Here is a 26,405-nt window from a genome sequence, read left to right as displayed (position 1 = left end):
GCCAAATAGTCATCTGATTTTTTTTCTTTGGTTTTTGTATGAAAATTATGTTATTTATCATAGATCCAAAACATGAAAAATATTTTTCCGAATTAAAACAAAGGCACCTAGTTTTCAAAATCTTTTTGGCTGGAAACAGGTTTTGGTGTTTTCTATATTTAGCCAAGTTTGAGAAATGAAATAAAACCCATAAAAGTCTCAGGATAGACCTGGTTGAACTTATTATACAAGCTTAGTTATAAAAAGACAAATACTTTGTGTCGTACTTAACATTTTTTCATTTCTTGCCATGAAAAACATTTTTCATGGTAAGAAAATTATTTTGGTAATTTTACCCTCAATAAAAATTTAAGGTTTAATAAATAAATTTGTATCATTCTTGAACTGCTGATTGATACAAAACATCTTTCCAGGTCTCATTTCCTGTGGATGTTGTGCTACAAGGCGACAGTCACAATTTGTCGCAACACAAGAAAATTGAGATGTTTCAAACTTTTGTTGCTTTCTGCTGTCGTTTGTCGCTCTTCGTGTGTCGGGTCCAGAACGCGGTAACCCTGCTCTGGAGAGGCTTTCAGGTCAAAACAGTAGATTAATCTGCATTATGAGATTTTAACACGTTAAAATTTTTACATTAGCTGCACGCATTAACACGTCAATATTGACAGACCGAATGGCTCAAAACACAAAGTGAAATAGAACCTAAAAGTTTGCAAAGTTGAACATTTTTGTTTATTTATGAATACATTTCCAACCTAAAACCCTCTAGTTATCAAGGGATTTAGTTGTCATCTTAAAGAAATAAAAAATTCTGCTTACATTTTTTCTGTAGTATTTGAATGAATTACAGTCAGAACTCCTAATTTTTCACTCAAGAAAACCCTCTGTTTTGAAAGTTCTTAAAGGGGCAGTATGAAATCCTTTTTTTTTGTTTTTTAGCTTTCCAACATATAATGTTATATGATGTTATTTCACTATCAAAAACATACTGGCAAAAAGGGAGATTGACCCTTTAATCTCCATGGCAACCGTTCAGCTGTACAAAATACCTGGGTGAACCTAGCTCTGCCTTTGAGGCGTATCTCCTCCCCCTATCAGCTCCTTCAGACTAGCCAGCAGCAATTAGCCAACAGCTGGTGGAACTGCTGAGCTCATTATAGGAGCTGCTGCTCAGAGCAACGCCGGTGAAAACATTGCTAAAGGGTTAATAGAGGAGCCATGACTTCCTGGAGGTGGAGCTTCAGAAAGAGCAGGAGCTTTTAAAGAGACAGAGGCCCAATTTCAAGGTGTTAAATTAGAAAATAAAATTTCTTTTAAGTCATATTTTATATATATATAAAATATATATATATATATATATATATATATATATATATATATATATATATATATATATATATAGCATTTTGGTAATAACTGAAGGCAACATAGTTACTTGATTGTGCTATAAAGTCATTGTTAGCATTCTTTTTCTTGTTCTTGAGCAGTGCTCTCCAGTCAGCCTGCACAGCTCTATAAACCGCTTTGAGATAAATATCCCACAACCCGCTTCCACCGCCGCCTGAAGCAAAGAGATGGGCCGATACCATGAGCAAATAACAGCTGATAGTAAAATGTTGTTTCCTCTAACGCTGAGCCTGACTTCATACGGTTCAGTCTCTTATGAGATTTCATGTTTAAAAACATCGGCTCAGAGGCCACATTGTTCCTTTTCATTACATCTCGATGTAAGTCAGTTTAGATTTATTTATAAGCTGTGATGTTTCATCCAGGTGAGGAAACACGACTTTATTCCTCTTGAATCCCACGTTTGTGTCGACTCCCTGCCTTCCTCCTCATCGCGTTATCTCAACATGCCTCTCTGCTGTTGATACCAATAACATTTACTCCCCGAGCCGAGCACTACGCTCTAATGTGCTCATTTTCCCCCGACCAAAATTACTTCCCAATCACTTTTTGGTGGAGCCCGAGCCTGCGGAGAAATTATACGGCTGCTATTGTCGGAGGGGAATTAGTGGAGTGGAAAGGTTTGGGTGGAGAAGTGATGGACGCCGGCTGGGTGAGCGTTACTTACAGCGGGCTAATTACGTCTACAGAGGCGGCACCACAAATCAAAGCGCTCTAAGCTAGCGTTAGGTCTCTGCAGCAGCAGGTAAACCATATTTAGGTGAAAACTAAACATTCAGTTTGACTCTGCTTTAATTTAATGGTTCACAGAGTCGGTAAGACGCTGCAGCTGCGGAGATGCATGCATGCACTGCGCTTGAACTCGTGTGATTTATTCATGCCGGGGTCGAGCCGAGGTCGTCCGTAACCGTCCTGCCACAACAAATCCACTTTGACGGCTTCTCTCTCTGCAGATTATTTAAAATATTACTGCACAAGAGTTTACGTTATGCTTCAGTTGAGGACTTTTTAGTAATAACCTGGATTTTTAACCTGGATTTAAACCGTGTAGGTTTTCCCAAGCAGTTTTAATTGGAAATCTCAGAATAATTGAATAAGAGTATCGGTTTTCATGACACATGCAAATATTTTACTCATTGTGCTTCAGAATGTTATCAGAACTGGATCAGGTGAAGGACGATTGTGGGTTAAAATGTTCTTATAGCAGCTCCAAATTTTTTATGAAAGGAAAAAAATAAAATATGCAGAAAAAAATTATCTTTGCACAATCTGACTCGGAGCACAATCACAGCAGATTTGACCGTTTTTAAAAATTCTCTGAAAAAGAGGAAATGTTTCTCCTCTCTCTTTACAGAAAAGCTGAATCTAAATAATTTTTGAAGTCTGTCGGCTCCTTCAATCCTGAAACCGTTTCACAAACATAAAAAGAAATCCTGTCGGGCGTCGGGGAAACATTTTTTTTAGTTAAAAACTTGTTGAGCTTCGGGTTTTTAATCATGTAAAATATCAGTTATATGTCAAAATGCATCCATTTATTTTGGTGTGAATCTGTTTGTAGCCAATTACAGTGAACGTAGCGGTATTAAGCAGCAGAAAGCAATCTTCCTCCTTAGTTTGCATGGAGATTGAATTTTGAAATCTGCTGCCGTCTCTCTGAGAAACACAAACCGACGGTGCAAAAAGAGAGAGAGAGGAGCCACCATTAAAATCAGTACAGACCCGCTTCCTCCCAGAATCCCCCTGTGTTTCTCTGCAGTAATTTAGGATCAAGTCAGACCCAACATTCGCTTCTTAAAGAGGAACAAAGATGCTGTTTTGAACTGTAATTTTAGTAAATGGGTAATCTATTGGTTATTCTGATGATTAATCAAGTAATCAAATAAAAAATATGATAAAATGATATTAGCAAATGTCGTTATCAGCCCAAATTCTCATATCTGTGCGTCCCTAACATTTACAGTAGTTAACTTTTTAAGTCAACCTGGAAAAAAATCAGAAATTACAAGATTAAAAAAACAAATAAAACACAGAAATAATCATCCATCTGGGACACATGGCCTAGTAAAGCATAATTTACTGGAGCTTCGAGGAAAATCATTTCAATAATCCAGGTCCATCGCTGCTGTTGGCAGATGTTGCCTGTGCGTCAGATTTATGGGCGTTCCAGAAACAAGCAAATACAACAGTTCTGTTTGGGACTTTTGGATGTAGAAAAGAAAAAATAACTAGATCAATTGTGTAAAACTCTGCGATTACGGAATTAAAAAGAACACAACAAAATAATTGCAAAGTCGGGATCGGTACGCCTTGTGAAGGTAGAAAAACCAGTGGATAAGATCAGTTTCACACGTGAGTATTGACCAATCATTGATCACGAAACGATCAGTCAGGTCACACCTTAAAACGACCCTGGAGGGGACAAACTATATCACCGTGCACAAAGCCAAATAGTTGAGTCCACCCGACTAAAGCAACCCAAACATTTCATATTTTGTGCCTCAAAACTTGATGTATGTTTTCAATTATTGCCCAGCACTTGAGCGCAGCCTCCACATTGATCTCCAGCAAGCGCCCAGCAGCAGCTGCCTCCCAGCTCTCCCACCACGAGAGCCAAAGCCCAGCATCCGGGACCGGCAGCTCGCTCTAATGCGTCTGACTCCAGACCGCTGTGACCCGCGGTGATGGAGAGCACCCCCAGTCCGCCTGACACTAACAACGTTAACAGGGACGGCGGCTCGGTCTGCAGCTCTCACTGCATCTTCGCTTCACGCAATCATCACAGTTTTCCTTTCAAACCAGGGAGAGAACCATCCTGAGGGGTCTGGGGAAGTTAACGGCCTCCCCGCTCCTTCAGCTCCACACTTTATTGCCCGACATCACAGTGTTTTCAGCGGCTGTTTTCCTCTCAGTCACCTCCCCACTTACCGCGTCTCCATTTTAACTAGCGGGCAGTTTGCTCCCAGTCGCTCCTGTTCGTCTTAGATGGCTTAAATAACAGCAGATGGAGCTGAAATTCAAACGTAGTGAGGTGGAGAGAAGATTGTCCAGGTGATTTTGGGTCTTCCGTCGTTTTCCTTTAAAGTTCTTGACTAGAAGAAAATCTGGTGCATTTATGTTCGTTTTCCAAGAGTCGGATGTCGCAACAGTTTTTGTGCAAGAAAAAAATATTCTATAGTGAATCGATTTTAGTCTGCTTACTTTTTTGTAAAATTATATTTTGAATTATTCTTTGATATTTTTATTAAAGAAAAGACACCTACGCTCACCTAAAACAACCATATTTTTGTTTAAACATAAACTGATGGAGCTTGATGTAGCATGGAAACATACTGAATTGTTTTAGATACATTTTCTATTTGTCTGCAATTTTTAATTTAAACAGAATCTTTAGAACATTTGGTTTCTGAACTAAAAATTGTTTCTGAATTGAATCATGACCCTAATAATCGGAATCGACTCGAAGCGCCAGACACTGAAACATTCACATCTCTAATTGTTGCAGCATTTTTAAAAGAGTTGTGGCCAATAATCTGTGCTAAATTTGTGTTGGATTGTGCAGCAATCTGGATTGTGCAAACTCTTTAATTTATTTACCTAAACAGAAATAAATGTGGATATGTTTTACCATAAATGCGTTCATAATAAATTTAAATGGACTTTGTCAGTGCAGAGAAGCTGCTGTTTGGTGTGGAGCGCACTTTAAAGACCAGATCCTTTCTGACAAGGTTGTTGTGAATTGGAAAAGAGGTTCAGTCCTTTATTTAATCAGAGTTTTCTGAAACACCGGAGTGTGGAAATGTCATTTCACTTCTTCATTCAGAGAACAAATTTACTGCCTAAAAACTGCATTGAAGAAACGCAGAAAAAGAAAAAAAGACGCTGAGAGAATTTTAAGACACAGTATTAAATCAGTGATGCGGGTTTGCAGCATCAGTGGACAGAAAACTGAGACATAAAAGCAGAAACGATGCAGAGACCAGAGGGCTGACCTTATAATCAGCACAAATCTAGTTTTTTGAGAAAGAAAACAGCAAATACAAGCTTGATTAAAAAAAAAAAAACTGAGTCTGTGATGAATAAGATTTAAATTTTCTCCATCTTTGATTTAAAATTTGTCAAAACAGACGAATGAATGGAAAACTGCTGCACTCTCCTGTCCATTTCTTTGGAGCTACATTGGGGCCATAAAGTTTGTTGAAAAGAAAAAGAAATTGAAACTGAAAAATAGTTCTGAAACCGAAGGAAAAGAAAACAGATTTGAAGTTTCGGCCTGATTGCAGACATGACGTTTCTATCAGTCGCGAGCGTTTCCTGTCAGGTCGGGTCTCGGCGCTCCCCGCTGTCCGACGCGACGCCTTGATTCATAACCCTCATCAGTAAACAAGGCCTGATGACTCAGTGGGAGGAAAAGCACATTCGTGTCACAATCTGAAAGTCAATGAGCTTCTACAGAGCTTTTCCTCCCGGCCATCAGAACCAGCTCACCGGACCGTTTCTCAGAAGTCGTTCAGAACTTCTTCTCTTAATGGGATCAAACCGGTCTTCCATCCAGCTTCCCATCTGATCACTTCTTTATCTCCAGACTGGTCTGAGCAGTGGCGGTGGTCTGATGCGTTGAAAACAAGCTGCACCGGAGCGTAGCCGGAATACTGATCCATTACACCTGAAGGCAATCCTGCAATTTTAAATTTCGCTTCAGGCGGAGTTCTTAGAGGCTACACGGCCGTCCCTGGCTCCTGTTTGGATTTCCTGATTTGCTCTATAAAACAGCATAAACTATAATATTCCAAGAACTAACAAGTGTGAATTCGTCATTAGCTGTGAACATGTTTTTCCCTGAAGGAAGACTGTTTTTAAATCCTGTAGAGCCGCTGTGCCCCCAGGGAAGATATTAACAACAGCTGCATTACTCTTATTATCATCATAATAAAACTCGGATGGAAAAAAATTATATTTGTGTTCATTTCAGAGAGAAAAAAACATGTTTTTTAAAACATTGCCAGTTAGAGGCAATCGTTTAAAAGAAGCGTAAAGTTCCCATCTGGATGGTAAAACAAACAGAAGATTGATTCGTTTGCCTCATTCTGGATTCCTAGATGGTTTGGGAAAGTCTGGAATTACCTTTTATTTTCCAGATGTGAATAATATGTTTCCTTCTAGTTTATGAAACACAAAATTTTAACAGAGCTCATGCAGAGATTTATGTTAAATTTCAAGCTTTGTCTCAGATTTACCACAACACATTTTGATTTTAATATTTGACCCAATGTTATTTTGGTTTTAAGTTTAGAAATGTAGTTTTACCAGCTGTTTAGAGTCTGGACTCTTTATAAATCAGGTTTAACTGATAATTTTGTCTTTTAATCTGGGTCTAAAATGTCAAACCAGGCACTGAAGCTGTTAGTTTTGCCAAAAAAGCAGTGAAATTGTCCTGCATCACGGTCTGAAATGCCAGTTTTAACTTTTTCTTGTTGTCGAGATTAAGACCTATTTAGTACTCTAACAGGTTTGAGGTTAATACTCAAATGTGCAGAAAGTTATAAAAATCACATAGACTGTTGTATAACTTTAAAACGTTTTGAGATTTTGTTTTGAAAAATGTTTAAGAACCCTGTAAATAAAAACGGTCTGCTCATGTCTAAGTAATGTCTCTGACCAAACATGTTCATGCATTAATGTTTGTGTCTTACAGAAAAAATAATCATTTACATTCAGTTTTTTTTTTTTTCAGATTTATTTTTGATACAAAACAAACATTTTAAGTGGCTTAAATATAATTTATTTTCCAACAACAATAAACTTGGAGACAGAACAGAGATGAGTAACATCCATCCATCCATTTACTGCAGCTCGCTCCCAACCCCAGTAAAGATGCTCGTGAGCCTTAATATACATGGTTGTCATGGCGACGCGGGGACTCTTAACGGTTGGCTTTGGAGATGTCGCCCCAGGCAGTCGGACAGAGGATGGAGACCTTTCACAGGTCCTGGATCCACAACAGAACCAGCTGCCGTTCACCCCGACTCATGAAGTCAATCTGAAGTTACTAAGCAACATCCAGTTGAAGCCGTTACACTCTGTACCCAGAATGCATTGCTGTAGTTTAACAGTAAAATCTACTGATGTCCTGCATGTTTTCTGACCATTAGCTAACCACAGCAGTAGTTAGCTATACTCACCAACTGAAACAATGATTAACACTGATCCAAAGAACCACTTCCTGAAAGGCAAACTCTGCAGGTAGGTGTGTAAAGACAAATATGGCTCTGTTGAGGGTGAAATGCTGTGTTCATGTTGTCATTGACAATTTAATGCTAACTCATTAAATCTAGTGTGTTAGCTACTGCTAAATACCATGTTGATATAGCACTTTAGTTTTAGCTTTTGCTAAATATTATGTTGGTGTAGTGCTTTTTCATTAGCTTTTGATAAATATGATGTTGATATAATGTGTTAGCGTTAACTTATGATGAATACGATGCTTGTATAACGTGTTAGCACTAATGAACTGCTAAATACCATGTTGATTTAGCACTCTAGTGTTAACAGAAAAATGTTTATTATTTGTTCTTCAGGACGACTAACTTTTGTGTTATCAGTTCCCAAAATTGAAATTTAATCCATGGTCATTATGGCCATCTTTATGCATTTAACTGAACAGATGAGCAGAATAACCTTCAGACACGTGGGAATTGTTCCCAAAGATGAAGCAGACTCGGGCAACACCACAATCCTTAGATTTAGCCACAGGTGCTTCTCCTTTTTACTCAAATGTTGCTCTTCAGAAGCCATAACATCCTTCAGAAGCCATAACATCCTCATTCTGGCTCTTAACAAATTACTTAAAGTAATCTTGGTGCATGTAATTTTTATTCTGGCTTTCAGAAGATATAATCTTGAATGTTTAAGACTAATGGAGATGGGCAGAACTCCCAGAGAAAACCAGATCTAGACCTGGAATTTGAACCTACAGATAACAGTGCTGTTTGCTCAAATTATTTAAAACTAAAGCACAAAAATTGTTTCATGAATTAAAAAAGCAGCTTTTTCAGTCTGTTGATTTTTCGACTGAAAGATGGATCATGAACCAAGACCTCTGAACATCAGTGCACTTTTGTAAACACACAAAAAACGGGAGGTCATTTTACCTTTTTTTTGTCTCAATCTTTTGACAAAACGCTACTCGGTGTGGAAAGAGAAGCCATTAGCCCGTTCTGCTGGGTGCCTTTTTATTTCTTTACTCAGTGACAAACATCTGCTCTTCTATTTTCTACCTGAGTGCAGTTCTGTTCATATATCTTTATGTGCAAGTTTATTTAGGTAATATCACTGCTACAGAGGTCATTGTATTCAGTTTAATACAGAAATATATTACAATATTAAAATTAATTTATATTATGGTAAAAAAAAATGAACCTTTTTGCACATATTCTACAATTCTGGCTAAAACGTTTACCTTTGGCCTTCAGCATAACATTAGAGAGAACTGAGATAATCTTTTATTCCACAGATGATGATCCTGAGATCTTCATAAAACACTCATGATGAATTTCTGATCCAGAAACTGCTGGTTTTAAATTAATTATTCTATTTGCTAATTCATCCTCTTTAAAAATGCTTGCAACTGCCTACTTCAATAGTTCAAACTCCAAATATACCTTAAACTTCATTCATTTGCATAATGGAAACCGTGTTGGCGCTACCACAGAAGCTAACATGTACACTTTTCCTTTTCTCTGCTCTTGGGGATGCTATGTATGTTGTGAAAAATTTTACAAATGTACATAGTTTCTATAACCACATCCATATTTGGATTGCAAGTTTTACTGTTTTTTTCCAACGTTTGTTCAATGAAAATAGCAATAAATATACATTCATTTTATATGATTAAATACAGTTACTTTGTGTATCTTAGTGAAACAAATAAAGTAGCATATTACAAATGTTAATGTTTTTAAGGAGCAGAATTTATGCCTGAAAGGATTTGATTGTTGTGTGTTGTCATCACTGCCATGCAAACTTCATTCCCACTGAACTTAAAATCACCCACATTGGAATTACAAAAATAAATTCTCTTAATGGAAACAGGCTAATTTTGAAATAATTTTTTTTGATACAGTTTTTGTGCTAGGATAAGGTGTGTTTTTTGGCTGTTTTTAAATCAGTGTATAACTTAGCAATTATACATTTCGCATTATACAAGTCATGTGATCAACAACCGAATGTTGCTACTGGCAGAAATCACGAAGAAGAAGACTGCAAGTAGACGGATCATCGTGTGGCATGTTTTTTTTTTTCTTATTGTATTAACAAACTTATTTTAATTACGTTTCTTATTCAATAGAAACGCCACAGTTGCGAAATTGTGTTTTCCCTATGTTAGCGGAACATCAAGAAAGTTTTACACACATCTTAGGTAACTTCTCTCTTCGTTATGTAAGAAAAACGAAACAAAGAGTTTGTCTGATCAACTAGATCCTGACTTCTCTTTTCTAAACATTTGACACACCAAGTCATGCACTCAACTAGACCTTAATGTAAGAAAACAACCTTAAAATAGAGCTTGTCGCAGTGTGAGTGTACCATGTTTGCAATATTCACTTCGTAGCTCAGTGGGGTGATGACCCACCCACCTTCTGCAAATCACACAAAATGTCATGCAGGCGTGGAAAAAGAGCTCACGCTGCACTGGGTTTGCTTTTAAAAGTCATGAAAAACATGCAGAGTTTATTTTACTGTTGAGCAGAAATATTACTGCGGCTATGAAACCGGTTGGAGATGAGAGCTGGCTTAATTATCTGCAGTGTGTTGGTGTGAATTAACCTTTATGCTGTTGTCTGGAGTCTTGCATGAAAAGAAAATACAAAGTTCTCAATTTCTGTCTCTCAGATATAAAAACAATATCCGTTTTCATTTTGATGAACTTTTTGCAACTTTTATTACCAAAACAGAATAAATTGAGGATTTATACAGTTTGATGCAATTGCTGTTGTTAAAAAGTATGAGAAGTGGATGAACTGCAACTCAAAGAAATAAATAATAATCGTACAAAGTACAAAATATATGGAAATATCCATGCCAGGCCATGGCAGTTGTCATAAAAAAATGTTGGCTTTTATTTTGTATATTTTGGTAAAGGGCCAACTTGCTTTGGATTGGACTTGGAACCCATTTATAACTGCTGGTTGTTCAAATTTCAGTTCTCAGCTTTAAATATGTAGCATAAAGTCAAAGCTTAATGTAGGGCTGAACAGTAAATCAATAATATATATATATCGTGATAGATCAATAGCGATAGATCAATAGCTATTATTAACTGAAACTAATTCAGAACTGCAAAGCATTCTGGGAAAAGGCCTTAGCTTTGATTGTTTTTAAGCTAGGTTGGTGGCTTCAATTAACTCACTCCCTCTTTGGTTGCCTAGCAACAACCTGTTGAGTAACTTGAGCAGCAGCAGTTTCAGGTTTCACCACCGAGTCTCATAACTGCTTAAAAACAAACAGTGTGGAGAGAAAACTGAGGATAAAACAGGAAAGTCACACCACCAGGTTGGCAATATTTCAGACATTTAAAACATAAAGCTAATCAATAATTATTGATATGAAACAGTAATAACATGATACGTTTTTCAGCCACATCCTCCAGACGTAGCTTGATGATCTGTCCGGTCAAAACTAAATACATTTCAGAAATTCAGCCTAAATTCTCCAAAATTTCAGAAAGGAACTGAGCTGAGAGATTTCTTTAATGTAGTCGTGTATGGAGGTCTTGAAGGTGGGTTTTCACTGTTACATGTTTAAAACTTTCAGGTAAAATGACTGATATTTAAAGTATGGAGCACACATGGTGCCAGAACGTATTCTGAAGCAACAAAGGGCTTGTTGTCACTGTAATTCATCTTACTTACAGTGCAAAATGCCTCCATAGCCATATGAATACACAATATTAGGGGTTAATGCGACTTAAACTCGGTGATATTACGTTTCCGAAGCATTTGTTTTTGACACTCCTGCATTAGCTTCATTTTTCACCCTCTAACTGCTAAAGCCAACAGTTTTTCCATCTCATTGACTTTCCTCTCCTCCTGTCTCTGTCCCTACACATTTTCTCTCCTCACCTTCTTATAACACCTTATTTCATTAAAGTGTGGACTAGCTTTCCTCCTTATCAACAGCCACAAATTACTTTTTTTTTTTTCCTCAGTCCATTCCTAGGCAATCAGAGCTGCATGGGAGGTCTCTGAGCAAGCAGCACCGCCGGCTGCTTCATATCAATGCAGCCCAGACACTTGGATGGGGAAAATGTCACTTTGATACCTCCCACTGGTCACTGTCAGGGTGGGGAGTCTAACCCGGCTAATGAAGTAAAAAGGAAAAAGCTGTGAGGGGAAAATGGTCTCCAGTCAGAATGTTTTGTTCATCAACCCTGCTTAAAGCTGCTTGTTTCATTTTCCTCACTCTTAATTTTCATCTTCTGTTTCCATGCAGTCATTTGATTATGCTTATACATGTTTCTCTGTTGTAAAGAGAAACTAACCTACAGGTGTAGTTATTCATGAGGGCGGCTCAGTTTATTATTCAACATACAGTGGATCTAAACGGTCAACATGTCCACCGTGAACCAGCAGGTTTTTGTGACAAATGAGACCAATGTGAGTAATTTTGAAACTTATTCCACCTTAAATGAGACAAAATGTACCAACTGTAGATTAATTCAATTTAAAAAAAATACTTTATTTATCCCAAAGGAAAATCTAATTTGCTAAACTGAAATGTGGGCCAGAATGTTCTCCAGTAGCAGTCAGTCTCTGAAGAGGCCTCTGACTGAAGACTGTTATTCAGCTTCACTGCAAAAACACAAAATCTCACCACGTCATTTTGTCTGGTTTTCCGTACAGATATTTTAGTGCACAGGTTTAAATAATAAGTAACTTTTTAGCAATAAGTAAGAGCTTGTTTTAAGTAAATAATTTCTTAATATTGATTTAAAAAGTACTGATTCCAATGGCAAATGTTTTCACTTATAACAAGCCATTGTTCTCATTTTATTCTCAAGCAGTTTTGAGGCATGATGGCAAAACCTTAAACTATTGCTGTGAAAGTTACTCTACTGGTGGTTGCTAGGTTATGTAGAAGAAGATTCTAGGTTATAATATTTCTTAAGAAAGAAACTCTTTGGCTCGAACTTCTTTGATCCCAGGTTCTCCCGGCGGGCTGCGTGTAGCCACACAGAAACAACGAGTGCAGACTTCACAGAATTGCAGTTTAATCCAATAGAAGACAATGCATAAAATTACAACAGAAACTGCAGAACAACAGAGGTAAATGTCAGGTAAATGACATTTATGTCATTTACCTGACATACATGGAAAGAAGAAGAAGGAAAGAAAAAAAAAGCAAAGACGTCTTTGGAGAGTTGCGAGAGCAAATCTAATTTTTTACTTCTGTGTAGAAAGTTTTATAGTAAAAGGCGTTTTCTTATCTTTAATTTATTCAAATAAGGTGTATCTTTGCTCATCCAACCAAGAGCTATCTTTGACCCTTTCACTAAAGCCAGGAACTCCTGCTGTTTTACGGCTTTTCACAGATGACTGTGAAAAGCTAGAACTTCTCCTGTATTGTTTCCCACATAGACAAAAGGCAATTCAAGCAATCCTAGCAAACCATCTGCTGTAACTACAGGTAGCATAAAGGTCAATAGGCCAGAATTAGTTACTGATTTTAAAACTATAATTAGGATATTTCAATCAAGACATGTTAAGTTTTAAAACTAGCATACTTTAATTTTATTTTCTTAACAGTAACCAGAGTTGAGATTTGATTCATTCCACCCACTTTGCTTAGCAAGCTGTGAGAGTGGATAAAGCCTTCTTCTGCCTACATCTCCCAGAATGCTGTGTGGTTCTGGATCTGAGTTCAGTGAATGTTTAAGATATACATATACATGTATTATCTATTGGTATTGATCGTGTCAGACATATTATTGACTTGTTGTCCAGCTCTGCCTCCTAGCAGACATGTCTGTTTTTAAGCTGGATAAACTTCCAGTTCAAAGGTTTTAATGTCACAAAAACCTGAGATGCTGATGGATGTGTGCAGATCCTCTGTATGTTTGACTGTTATATTTCATAACTTGCATGATGTAGTGATGCAACACCTCTGATGCTCTCAGTTCCTGCCTGGTGAGTCGTTGCGCTGCAGTACTTCACCCACTTCCACCCTCTCACTCACAGCGCCACAGGCTGAGCCACTGCACCTACATCAGCTGCAGACAGCATCGCCTCACTCAGACTTTATCTTTATGGCTGTTATTGTCATCTGTTCCCCTGTTCTCCTCCCCGTCCAGCCCTGTGTTTGACATGCATCTGTCCTCTCATCCAGATGCTCCCACCACCACCCCTAAACCCACCACAGCCACCATCACTACCACCTCCACCATCACCACCTCCACCCCGAACCCTGCAGCCAGTCAAGGTACTGTATCACCCTGTGCTTCTATGTTTTCCCTGCTCTGGATTTTACCATTTCCTTCTGGATTTTTTTTTTATTGCACTGTGGCACTTAGGCCTGACTGGTTACCAGTATCAAACTGGTTACCAGTATCAGGTCATAACGAACGACAAGGAATTAGGGCCATGCCAAGAAAATAAAAAATTATATATATTTATATATATATATGAGAATAAAGTCATATTATGAGCATGAAGTTGAACAAGAATAAAGTCTTAATTTTACTGAAATAAAGTCAAAATAATATAAAAATAGTCATAACCAAAGTGGGTGTGGCCAATATACACAAAGGGGCGTGGCCACATCTGGGGCAACCTGTTGCTAATTTATCCACTTTGTTAAGCATCTTTTCAGACCTCGTTTATTTTCAGCATTCAGGATTTTTGTTTGGCCATGAAAATCAAAAATACCAACATAACACTGTTAAAGTTGAAAATAAATAAAACTGTAACATATTTAAATATTAATCTGTTTTCACAGCAGGAGGACTAGTTGCAAGTTAAAAAGATAAATTGAATTCTTTTGCACATATTTGTGTTCATACTTTGATTCTGCGGTATTTTAATTAAGGATATCACACTGTAAGGATGCCTACTGTCGGCCATATTTAGAGGCAGACCTCTTAAAGTTCTTATCACTTAACAAACTTTCTATTTCTGGGCTTTAACAGAAAATCTAAATTAGGCTCACATTATTTAGCAGAAATGGAGAGAGCTCAGGAAAAGCAATTAGAGAATGAGACTGATACCAAGGCTAAGATCAGCTTCCATTTGTCAGAAAAACTTGTTCATTTAAAGAACGTTCAAACACTTACTTCACACAAAATAAGTGGAATTAAACTAATTAACTTGCTAATATTTTTCATTTTTATTCATTTTTTTTAGCTCACTTTGCATCGATGGAAGTTCAAAATGTAGGTAGATTATCCTGAAGATCTTTTAGCAGATATACGTCCACGCACAAATAAACCAGGGTCAGGTAAGCGGAGTTTTGATTCCTGACCTGGAAAGACAGAAACCTGACTTCTAATCAAAAGTTTTGGTTTCAGGGTGTACAAACTTACACAACAGCTGGTGCAACAAAAAAACCTCAAAATACGGCACAGTTTCTGCTCCAGGCCTGTTTTGGTTTCATGCATGGTCACCATCAAAGACGTCAACATTCCTCATAATGGCTATAAAAATAATAAATATGGAGAGAAGAATCGGTTTTGCTGGGGTTTGGACGATCACTGCGCCAGTCATAAATGATGAGTAATTACAGCGCGCTGAGGCTCAGAGTAACGTCGCCCCCTGATGTTTTTCACATTTTCTAAATGCATCTGTGGGAGGATGTGGGTGAGCGAGGAAATGAGAGGACCGAGACTTTTGTCTTGTTGCTCATTGTGTTGGAACAAACCGGTGCTTTTAGGGTGCAAAAGATGTCTCATAATTCATTTATAATGCAAACATATGTTGTTGTTGTTTTCTCAGGCCACCAATATTTATACACAAAACACAACTGAGAAGGTTAAATGCTTCAAATGCTCGTTAACATGCACTTTGTTCAGGAAACTGCATTAAGTGCAGTGGATCAAATTCTGTAAAAGTTTCCTATTAAGGACATTTTGCTCTCCAGTTATTTGGCAGCAAAATGGCTGCTGGAGTATGCAGAGAAAATATAGAAAAAATATGAGTGTGATGACATATGAATAACAAAACAGGTAAACTGTTACTGGTGCAGATAAATTAGAAATAAAAATGTAGTTAAAATGAATAATAAAAGTTAATTAATTGATTAATTATTAACAAATTAATTAAGAATTTATTTGATAAAAAATGATCAAGTGTTCACTAAAGGAATGCTGTAACATTTAAACCAATAAAATATTGATTTTTCTGTTTAAAAAAAATCTTTTAATGTATTTCTAATGTCTAAAAAATGTTGAACTAATAATAATAAAATGTTTTATCTAATTAATCAGTTAATCAGCAGAATGGTTTTAAAAGATGGAATATTTTTGTTGCATTTTAGGCAATAAAGTGTTGATTTTACTTATTTTAAAAGGAAGCTACCTGTTATTACTTGTTTATTTGCATCATTCATTGTATTTCTAATCTCAAATGGGCTTAAGGGGTCAAATTAAAAATCTTATCCAGTTAATCGATTAATCGCCAGAAAAAATTGATAGAATAATAAGTTAATAAAAGTATCTTTAGCTGCAGCCACAGTGAGACTGTATGATTTTTTTCAAGCTTGGATCAAGAAACAACAGAAACTCAAACAATGTTTCAAATAAATCATTAAAAGTCCAGATTAATGTGACATTAATGCCCTCGGTGGGGAGGTGTGACCTGCTGAAACTGTACATTTTCCTGAAGAAATTGTTGGATCAAACGCAGTGCTGGATTTGAAAAACAGAAAAGTGATGAGAGCAAACCAACAAATGAACATGAGCACTCAGAAATTAGGCCTATCTTTAAAAAAGAAGCAGATTTTTTAGCAGCAGAACCCGGGGGGAGGAGGCGGGTTTAAACCTCCAAAGGGTGGCAGATAGAAAACATCGACTCTAAATCAGCCTGAGCTCCAAACGCAATCAAAGCTGCGCTGACAGACCGCTCAATTGGAACAAATCTCACAAGGCTGGCAGAAATCACAGGCATTGTGCTTGATTATGCCATCTGATTGGATTAGAGGGAACGCGCATCCATGCAGGTTGCTGTGCAGATCCAGAGTCTGCGCTGGCGACTGACTGATTAGAAATATCTGGATGATTAACGCCGAGTTCCCCGTAGGGCCGCACCTTTTCATCGCCCATCACCAACAGTAACACATCCTGCTGGAAACAGGAAGTAGATGTGTTTCAGTTACACTGAAGGAGATGAGAAGCTTTGAAAAGCTGATAGAAATCATCAATGCTGAGGAGATATAACAGATCTGTGTTCAGTTTACAAAACTGAGTAAATCACCATGGCAACCTGAGTAGGGAAAACATCCATCTGGCCTTCTACTGGTCTGTTGGTCCATCCATCTATCCATCCATTGGTCCAACATCCATCCACCCATCCATCCATTGGGCCAACAAACATCCATTTATCCATCCATTGGTCCAACATCCATCCATCCTACATCCATCCATCGGTCCAACATCCATCCATCCATTGGTCCAACATCCATCCATCCATCCATTGGTCCAACATCCAGCCATCCATTCATCCATCCATCCATCCATCCATTGGTCCAACATCCATCCATCCTTCCATTGGTCCATCATCCAGCCATCCATTCATCCATCCATCCATCGGTTCAATATCCATCCATCCATCCATTGGTTCCACATCTATCCATCCATCCTTCCTTCCATTGATCCAACATCCATCCTTCCATTGGTTCAACATCCATCTATCATTCCATCCATCCATCCATCCTTCCTTCCATCGGCCCAACATCCATCAATCCATCAATCCATCCATCCATCCATCCATCCATCCATCCATCCATCCTTCCTTCCATTGATCCAACATCCATCCTTCCATTGGTTCAACATCCATCTATCATTCCATCCGTCCATCCTTCCTTCCTTCCATCGACCCAACATCCATCAATCCATCCATCAATCCATCCATCCTTCCATCGGCCCAACATCCATCAATCCATCCATCTATCCATCCATCCTTCCATTGGCCCAACATCCATCCATCCATCCATCCATCCATCCATCCATCCTTCCATTGACCCAACATCCATCAATCCATCCATCCATCCATCGGTTCAACATCCATCCATCTATTCATTAATCCATTCACACATGCATTCATCCATTCTTGTTTCCATTTTTTGTAGGTTTCACATTTGACGCCTGATTACTGTAGAAACAAATGCAGTAAATTCATAAAAAAAATTTGTTTCTGCTTCAAAAGCAAAAACTTGAGTTATTCAGCTAGAAGTTTAATCCCAGAAAGATCTGGAGTCTTCTTGGTGTTCGATCTTTAGTTCACCACCAACTAGTTGGTCAGAAATTACCAACTAGATCAATATAGAGAAGCACTTAAGTGTTTTTATTGGGATAGCCTAAAAATTAATACATTTTTAAAGCACTCACATGATCTCACACTGGAAATAGTTTTTAATTACAAATATTTTTACATTAATGTTAGACAGTGCTTTACAAACTGTGAAGACGTCACCTGAACGTGACTTGTTGGACGTTTAATTCTCTGTTTGAAGCTGTTTTCTAGTTGAACGCTGAATGTTCAACTAGAACATTCAGATTGTGAGGAAACTCCAGCAGTAAAGCCTCAGCCGTGTTTTCATTGATAATCCCTGGAGATGCAGAGAATCTGGCAGGTTATTTCAGCCTCCCTGAGAGCCGGACTTCTCTTGATAAAGCCAACCTCACATCTACACAGCCAATATTTTCATCCTGAAATGACAAGCTGAAGCTTTCTGCCAGATGCCTTCTCTTCTCTTACTGCTTTCGCTCAGACGGAGAATTTCTAAATGTCTGCTAACCAAAAACTCCTTGCACTTCAGGGAGAACAAATTGCTGTAATCACCACTAAATAGGATTCTGTTCAGATTCTGTTACTGCAGGACTTGTCAATAATTTCCTCTCACATTTGCTGTGATTTTCCATCTCTTCTACTTGTCACAACACCTTCAGGAGTTGCATTTCGTCTCCTTTTGTGTCCACAGTTTCTTTTCACATATTCTATGCTATCTAAGTTTTTTTTTCTCTGGCAGTGTAAAAGCAAAGGTTTTCCTTGAAAAGCTTCCTTATTGTGTGACTCCCTCTCTGGGGCAGCAGCCTATTATATTAGCAGAAGTCAGGGCTACAGAGGTCTTCGGAGGAATCCAAACTGACTCTGAAACTGGTGAAAAAGTGCAGCGCTTTGTTGAAAAACGACCCACCCTCCCACCTATTCACTCCCCTCGACCATCAAAAACAATATGACTAATAATTCCCCAAGTCAGCACAGTGCGATGAACAATTGTGCTTAATCCATGAATGGCCAAAACAAAAGAATAATAAATGCGCATGCGGTGAAAAGACAACAATCAGGCAGCAGGCTAGCTTTAATTGATGAAAGTCCATAAACGGTGCCGACAAGCAATTAATTTAACCCACAGCATAAACAGGACAATAATGCAGTGAAGGGAAGGGAAGAGAAACAAAAATTCATTATGTTTGTCAGCATCTTAAATTACACAAACACCATCTGGTGAAGCGATTTAGGAATTTTATGAATTTAGATTTGCTTCATCTCACTTTACCCGAGGTTTCGTCCCGACTTTCCTCGTTTTTAGTCCTCTGTTTTAAAATTGGATACAGCTGGCGATCGATAGTAACACAATACACGCCGTCATGGGACATGCAGCCCTCTGAGAGCATCAGTGAAATTATAATGGCTGAAAGCACTTAGTCTGGAGTCCAGCACATCTTCTTAATGTACAGATGGACGACTGAAACTTCCAGAAATCAATAAAAAACATAAAAACGGGCCTGAACATCAGCTGAAAACATTCAGTTCAGTTCAAATTCAGAAGTACTTTATTGATCCCAAAGGGAAATTAAACAATAATTTAATAAAGCATATATGATGTTTTATTGTCAAGCAGATAATAAATAAGGTAAAGACTTAAAGTTGATTAAATCAAAATGGATAAATGAAGGTGGGAAAATTAGGAAAAATAGGCATAATTGAGCATAACTGTAACCACTAGGTGGCAGCAAAGCTGATTACACATTTTTCACTACATGAAGAAAATAACCAGCAACAATAGTGAAGTGAAGTGAATTGCAAAAATAAATTTTGTTTACAACTAAATTGGGGACAAAAAGGTTGTTTTTTTTTGTCACTTAAACTTGTCAAAATATCAGGTTTAAGTGATGCTAACTCCCAGCTACAGGAGGCAGTATTTCTTACTTCTACATTCAACCTGATCTTTATGTCAAGATACAGTCTGTGATGGATGTGGCTAGTAACACAAAATCAAATTTGTTGCAAATATCGCAGGATTCCTTGCAAATAATCCCAAATCAGTCATTTTGTTCTTAAAAAAATCCAAAATGTATAAAATTCACACAGATTAGAACAACCTCCTGGTTTCATGAAGACAGGCAGGAAGCAGGTTTTCCTGTTACCGTGCATCATAAATATCTGTGTGATATTTACACTTGTGATATCAACACTTTCATATTAATTATGTTGACATTCTATGCAGCAGAACAGGATCCTTGACGAGTGTTTACCTCAGTGAGCTCGTTAGCTGCAGCCTTGAAAGGCAAAGAGGAATTTTCTATTTAAAGATTCTGCCGTTGTGGTTTGTTGATCACACTTGAACAAACGCTGTACACCTGTTGTTCTCACTGTACGCTGTAATCATATTAAACCACCACTACTGACAACCTGCAGATCATTTACAGAGGACAGAAAACGTGTTTACCTGCCAGGTTTTCTTGAAAATATGTCTTTATTTTGATCATTTCAAAGCATGTAATGTTATGTGTTGGGGGTCTTTTAGTTCAAATGAAACAAACGCTTATCAATAAAAATGTGAAAATAAAACATGGTGTCCACCTTTAAGCTTAGCTGAAGTCTTGCAATGGTTGAAAATTGAAGGGAGAATTGAAACTTTTCAGACAAAATTTGGGTCAAAGGTAACGCATCAAACACTCTGCTTCTTTGTATGACATCACAGAAAAATATGAAGAAATCAGCCAATCAGGAGCAGACTTCTTGGTCATAAATCTGTCAGTTTCTCTTTACATTATCGTATAAAGATCTGTAAAATATGGCTAGAATTACTCAGAACAAATGTTCTTCAAAGAATATCTAATGGTTTAGGTATTATAGGAAATTATAATGATCTTAACTTTTGCTAGAAAATAATTTTATTATATTTATATATTAAATGTTTAACAATCATATTTTGTAGTAAAAGAGGTTTCTATTACCTTGAACACTATTTTAAAAGTCGAAAAGCAACTTTTTCTTTTTTGTTGCTGTTGGAGAAATGTTCCGCTCATCTATTTGCATTTCCTGGGGCCTAAGCCCCCTTGTGCTTGAAACCTAGTGACGCCCCCGTGGCTGATGATACAAAGTATACAGCAAAACATTATTATTATGAGAAGCTTGAGGAAGGAGACCCGAATATTTGATTATCAGAGCAGATTTAAAGAAAGTAATAAAATATTCTCTCTATATTTTCATATTTAGCAAATAGAGATGTTTAAGTTTGTTTTATCTGGCCTAAAACAGGATAAGTTTTGTCTGACAGGCAGTGAGAAAACAAAATGGATAAAAGAATAAATGTAAAACAATTTTTGTGTTGATAATATTATAATCCGTCTGCCTTCAAATAGTTGGTTTTTCATATTTGGTATGAAAAACGATTGGTGTGTGTTTTTCTTTCCTTTTCTCTTCTCGTGTCCATGTCATTTCTTTTTGCCTCCTGCCAAGTGTTTTGTTGTATTTTGTTAGTCTTTCTGCTTGATTCAGATGATAACTCGTTAAAAGCGTAACCAGGCATGAGCTTTGTAAATTATCTACGGCGCAGAGGGTTTGTGTTTTTATTTCACACCATTTATATACCATTTACAAACCCTTAAACTGTATTTTATTGCTTTTATCGTCAACACTGTTCACATTATCTCTACAAAACATCAAAGCTCTGTTAATGTCTGCATTCCTGTTTTCTGCTGAAGAAGAAATTAAAGCATAAAAAGGAGAGGAGGTGGAGGAGTTTTTATCGTTGAATTAATAGAGGAAATCATCTAAAAAACATGGATGTTTGTGGGAATTTTCAGTAAAAAATAATCCTTTTATTTCTTCAGAAATAGAAAAAACATCAATAAATTTAGTTGCACACAGTAAGATTCAACTTTTTAACATTATTAAATTGGCTACAACTTTATTTCTAGAGGTGAATTCAGACTTGCGAGGCATCAGAAATGCGATTAGCAATGTCTGCCAAGTTAGCATCTAGAGCGTTGTTAGGTAGCAGCTAACACTGTTAGCAGTTGCAGCCAACGGTTTTAAACTGTATTAATTCAACATAAATTAATTCAAGATAATCTACATAAATGTAAACATATAACCTTTTAACATTGCTAAATTATGTACAACTATTTCCAGAGATAAATTCAGGGATCAGAAAGGCGACTAGCAACTAAGCTAACAGCTTGAGCGTTGCTAACTGCTAACACTGTTATTAGTTACAGCTAACTGTTTACCGCATGCTAGGTGTTTTACTTCAATATAGATTATTTAGACTTCATTTATTATATAATGAAGAAATCTGAATTTCTTAATTTCAAGTAAAAAACACAGATTGAGTTTTATGGAAACAGGAAGTGGTTGGAGGATGATGGTGCAGCAAGTTTTGTTTAATGATTTATTGTGTGAACAAACATAGTTAGATGTGATTTTAATTGAGTTTCTTATTTAAAGCACCACAAATAATTATTTTTTTTCCCCGACAACAAATTTGTAATGGAAACGCAGCCACTGTTAAATCAGCATTAGTCATGTTTTTGGGAAGCCAGAGTACCTGGAGAAAACCATGTTTACTGAAATAAATAAACTTTATCAGTGACGTAACTGTTTCCTCTGGAAAAAGAAACCTTTGTGTTTACCTTTGGTTTGTTGATGGACTTTCTGAAAATGCCTGGGAAACACCAGGTTTCCACCGGAGCAGCCAATAAATCCTGTAATTACTGTTTCTGTGCTGCTGTTGATCAAACAGAAAACTCTGCATCACCTCCAGTATCATCTGACATTGTTCTCTATGTAAATGTTAATAGATTCAGGGAGAGTAAAGGTGAACTCTGCCTCTGCTGCAGCACCACTGACTGGGATTTGTCTCCGTTTCACTGACAGGATCTTCCTTAAAGGCAAACCAGTCAATGCAACTGGTTTCACGTGTTTCAGCTGGATCTGACTGGCTTATGGCAGCATCTTTTGTCTCAAAGCTTCACTTGTTTTTGGAGATTAGAAATCAACTGTAACAGTTTGAAACTAATAAACTAAATGATGTTAAAGTGCATAGGAATGATCTTTTAATGATTTTGCATAACAAGTTGGACATATATTGCAAAACATACAATAAATGTTGGTGATATGAGCTGTAAAAAAATATTTATTTTTCTACTTTGTGTTCATCGCAGACTTTAGCTGCAGATAATGAGGGAAGAAAATTAAATAATGTAATTATTTCCATCTGAACAACAAGGTTTTGTTGAAAAATCTGTTTTTCAGAGAAGATTTAGTAGATTTTTTGTCTTCACTCCGCTGCAACACATTTTCCTCACAAATGAAGCACCATTAAAGGGAAATAAACAGCCTTTGCTGGAAAAAAATAGAAATAACCAACAAAGCCTTTATTTAAAGGTTTAATAAATTAATATATGGAGTTATTAGGAGAGGTTAAAGAGATAAATGTAGCTGCGAGGATTGTGAAAGTGTTTCAGGGGAACTTTTGCAAGCTCTAGTTAAAAGTGTCCTACTTTTTATTCTTATTATTTTCTTTGTTTTCAGCCATTTTTCTCATCATTCTTGCCTTGAAGCTGCAGTATCTAACTTTCATAAAGAGTATGTTTTTAAATATTTATAAGACACCTCCTCCAACTCTTTACTGAGCTACTATTGGTGTCTGAGGAAATGCACCAAAAAGACCCAATCAGAGACAGAAGGAGGGTCTTAGTGCTGTCAATCATCCTCATGGACTCGCTGCTAATTGTGCGAATGGCAAGAAACAACTTACCAATACAGAAAAACTCTATCCGCTGTTTATTATTGGTGGTCATGCTAACTACCTTTAGCATTCAGGACAGGCTCTGCTGTTAGTAAGGTATTGCAGCATCCACACGGGTGATTGACAGGACTAAGACCCGCCTCCTGGCTCTGATTGACTGTTTCTAGTTAGCACAGGGTGAAGGTGCAGGTGCTCAGTTTTTTTCACATATTACCTGCCACATATCAAACTGTGACTCTATGAAAGTTATATATGTAAATAACATATTTTTTGTAAAACTTTTATGCTTCAGCTTTATCACCGTTTTCTAAACCAGACGTGTTTCCTGTGAACCGTCAGATGGAGTGAAGTGGATCTTTATGTGTTAATGACAGCAGCGGGTCAGTATCTCATCTCAGCAGCTTCAGCCCTTTTGTTTGAACTTCTCCCGTCGGTGATAACTGGACGTTGGGAAGTAGTTAAATGTTTCTGGGCGGTTTGTGCCCACGCACATGAAAACGGTCGGCTGCGTATTGTCCTCGCCGTCTGCGGTGGGAAACGTATTTGTGTTGGTGTTTATCTCTGCGCTGCCTCCACCTCCCTTTGATTTCCCTTAAGTCTTATGTCTTTTGTCATGTTCTGGTCTCCTGAATGCTTGCTTATGGGTGTTGTTTGTTTTCTCCTCCCCCCTGTTTCTTCTTTATTTGCATGTCGTTCCTCCTGTTCCTCCACACCTCCCTGTCCTCCCCCCTGTGTGCTCAGACACTGTGCCCAGCGCTGAACCTGCAGCTCATGGTTGGTATCTTTTACTTTCCTCTTTATGTCTCTGTTTCTGTGCGTTTGTGTTTGCACCGCCGCTTGGCTTTTTAAATGTCAACCGCTTGCTATCAGTTATTCATCGATTGCACTGATCAGTCTTTTGGGACGCCAGTCTTATTTTCCTTGAGTTTATTCTGTCAGAATAAGTTACTGCGGCTGCAATAAGTCTAATCTTTCTAGCTGGAAACACTTGGAGAATGATTTCACCTACTAACCAATTACAGTTCTTCCCTGAAGGTAATAAAAGCCACTCTGAGGACAGGACTGATTATATCAGCCACTGCAGATAGTTTTGTGTGGAGGCAAAAATAGACCTCATTTACTTGTTTTCATGCGTTTGACTGAAGCTGATACACATCATTTTCTAATTTCGTCTAATTTGCATTGCTTTCCCATTATTTTTTTATTTTTGTGCGTGTGTGTGTTTTTTTTTTGTTTTTTTTTGGCTGCCATTTCATAATTTGTGCGAGCGAATTCACGGTCACGAGCTTTCTGTTAATCAATGTGCTCATTTTGCTCCGTTGGAAATTTAAACCTAACTTTGCTCGCTTGGTTTAATGACCAAATTAGTGAGCTGCAGAGCAAAAATGAGCCATGGGCCCAGAAATCAGCTCCTGTTTGTTGCAATTTAGCTGCATGATTTCATTTTGGTCTACGACTTATTTGAGGCTTTGTGCAGGTCAACAAGCTAATGAAATTACGTGCAGAGATGGTACTTTACTCTGGTTGTGATCCAGACTTCCTGCAACTTCTGCAAACATCTTCATGATGTCATTATTTGGGATCCCCTCAGATTTTAATTTACATGTTTAAACACATTTATCTGCTTCCAGAAAACCAGATAAGGGTTAAAATCAGTAAGAAAGTGGATTGTCTGATTATTCTGAGCATGCCACCAGGAAATCAATCACTGGGAGCCATAGTTGCTATAGTAACCCATGTACACTGGTCTGGATTGGTTACTCATGGTTACTCATGGAAGTGAGACTCCTAAATGCACTCCAACCGCCAAACTAATCAAAGCAGAAAGCTGCAACAAACCACACCTCCAGATTGCACCCACACTTTGCTGGAAGACGGGAAAAGGCTGCAGTGTAAAATATAACCTCTGGTATCATGTATATTGACAGGATAAGAAGTATATTATAAGCACCAGGTCAGTGTTTTAAGATTTTGAAAGTACATTTAGGATGTTTTACCTCCTGATAGTCCGGTAGACTCGGTTCTACTGGAACCAAAACTTCATCATCTGCTCTGAGTCAAACCAACCAAACCCTTTGAGCAACCTGTTCCCCTCCTCACCTGTGGGGGGCACTGAACCAAGAACCCCTGCACCACCACAGCACACCCAGGATTTCTCTTTTGTCTATGGCTAAACACCACGAGCCATTTCTCCTGCTAGAGCTAGACGAGCATATTTGTTTTGGTTATATTTACCCAGAATGCCTTGCTCTCTGCTTTTGAAGCTGTCTTCGGTCCACTTGGCGTTCTGATGTGCATCCAAACCGAACCAGAGTTCACTTCAACCGAGCTGAGGGCGAGGTTTGTAGATGGACCAGAGCTCGATTAGCATTCACATTTCACCAAACGAACTGGACTTTCTAGACAAACGGACTGGAGTCAGAATAAACAGAGCTGGTGTGTGCCTCAGGATGTGGGAGGTTTTAGGTTCACAGAACGTTATACGAATGAAGCAAAAACTTCCTGGAACCATGAGACCAAAGAAGAAATTCTTGACCATAACGGAGGAAACCAAACACAGTAGGTCGGGACAAACACATCATGCTAACTGTGGTTACTTGGTGAAATTGTTTAGTTTTTTGGACCTGGACTCTTTGCAGTCATTGAATCAACCACAAACGCCTCTGCAACCCAAAGTATTATCAAATAAAGCTGTAAAATTGGATAAGAAACCAGAGCAAAGGAGGAAGAATCGAGGTGAGGCAATGGTCCAGTCA

The 26,405-nt window shown here is 37.8% G+C and overlaps 1 protein-coding gene across 1 annotated transcript in view; it reads left to right on the top strand.

Annotated features, from left to right (window-relative positions):
- Positions 1 to 26,405, top strand: part of cadm1a (cell adhesion molecule 1a) — a 416,025-nt gene that overhangs the window by 363,207 nt on the left and 26,413 nt on the right. The gene's annotated exons all lie outside the window — the stretch shown is intronic.

The sequence above is a fragment of the Poecilia formosa genome, unplaced genomic scaffold (genome assembly GCF_000485575.1).
Source record: "Poecilia formosa unplaced genomic scaffold, Poecilia_formosa-5.1.2 Scaffold143, whole genome shotgun sequence".
NCBI classification, from domain to species: Eukaryota; Metazoa; Chordata; class Actinopteri; order Cyprinodontiformes; family Poeciliidae; genus Poecilia; species Poecilia formosa.
This window is presented reverse-complemented; position numbering and strand designations above follow the sequence as displayed.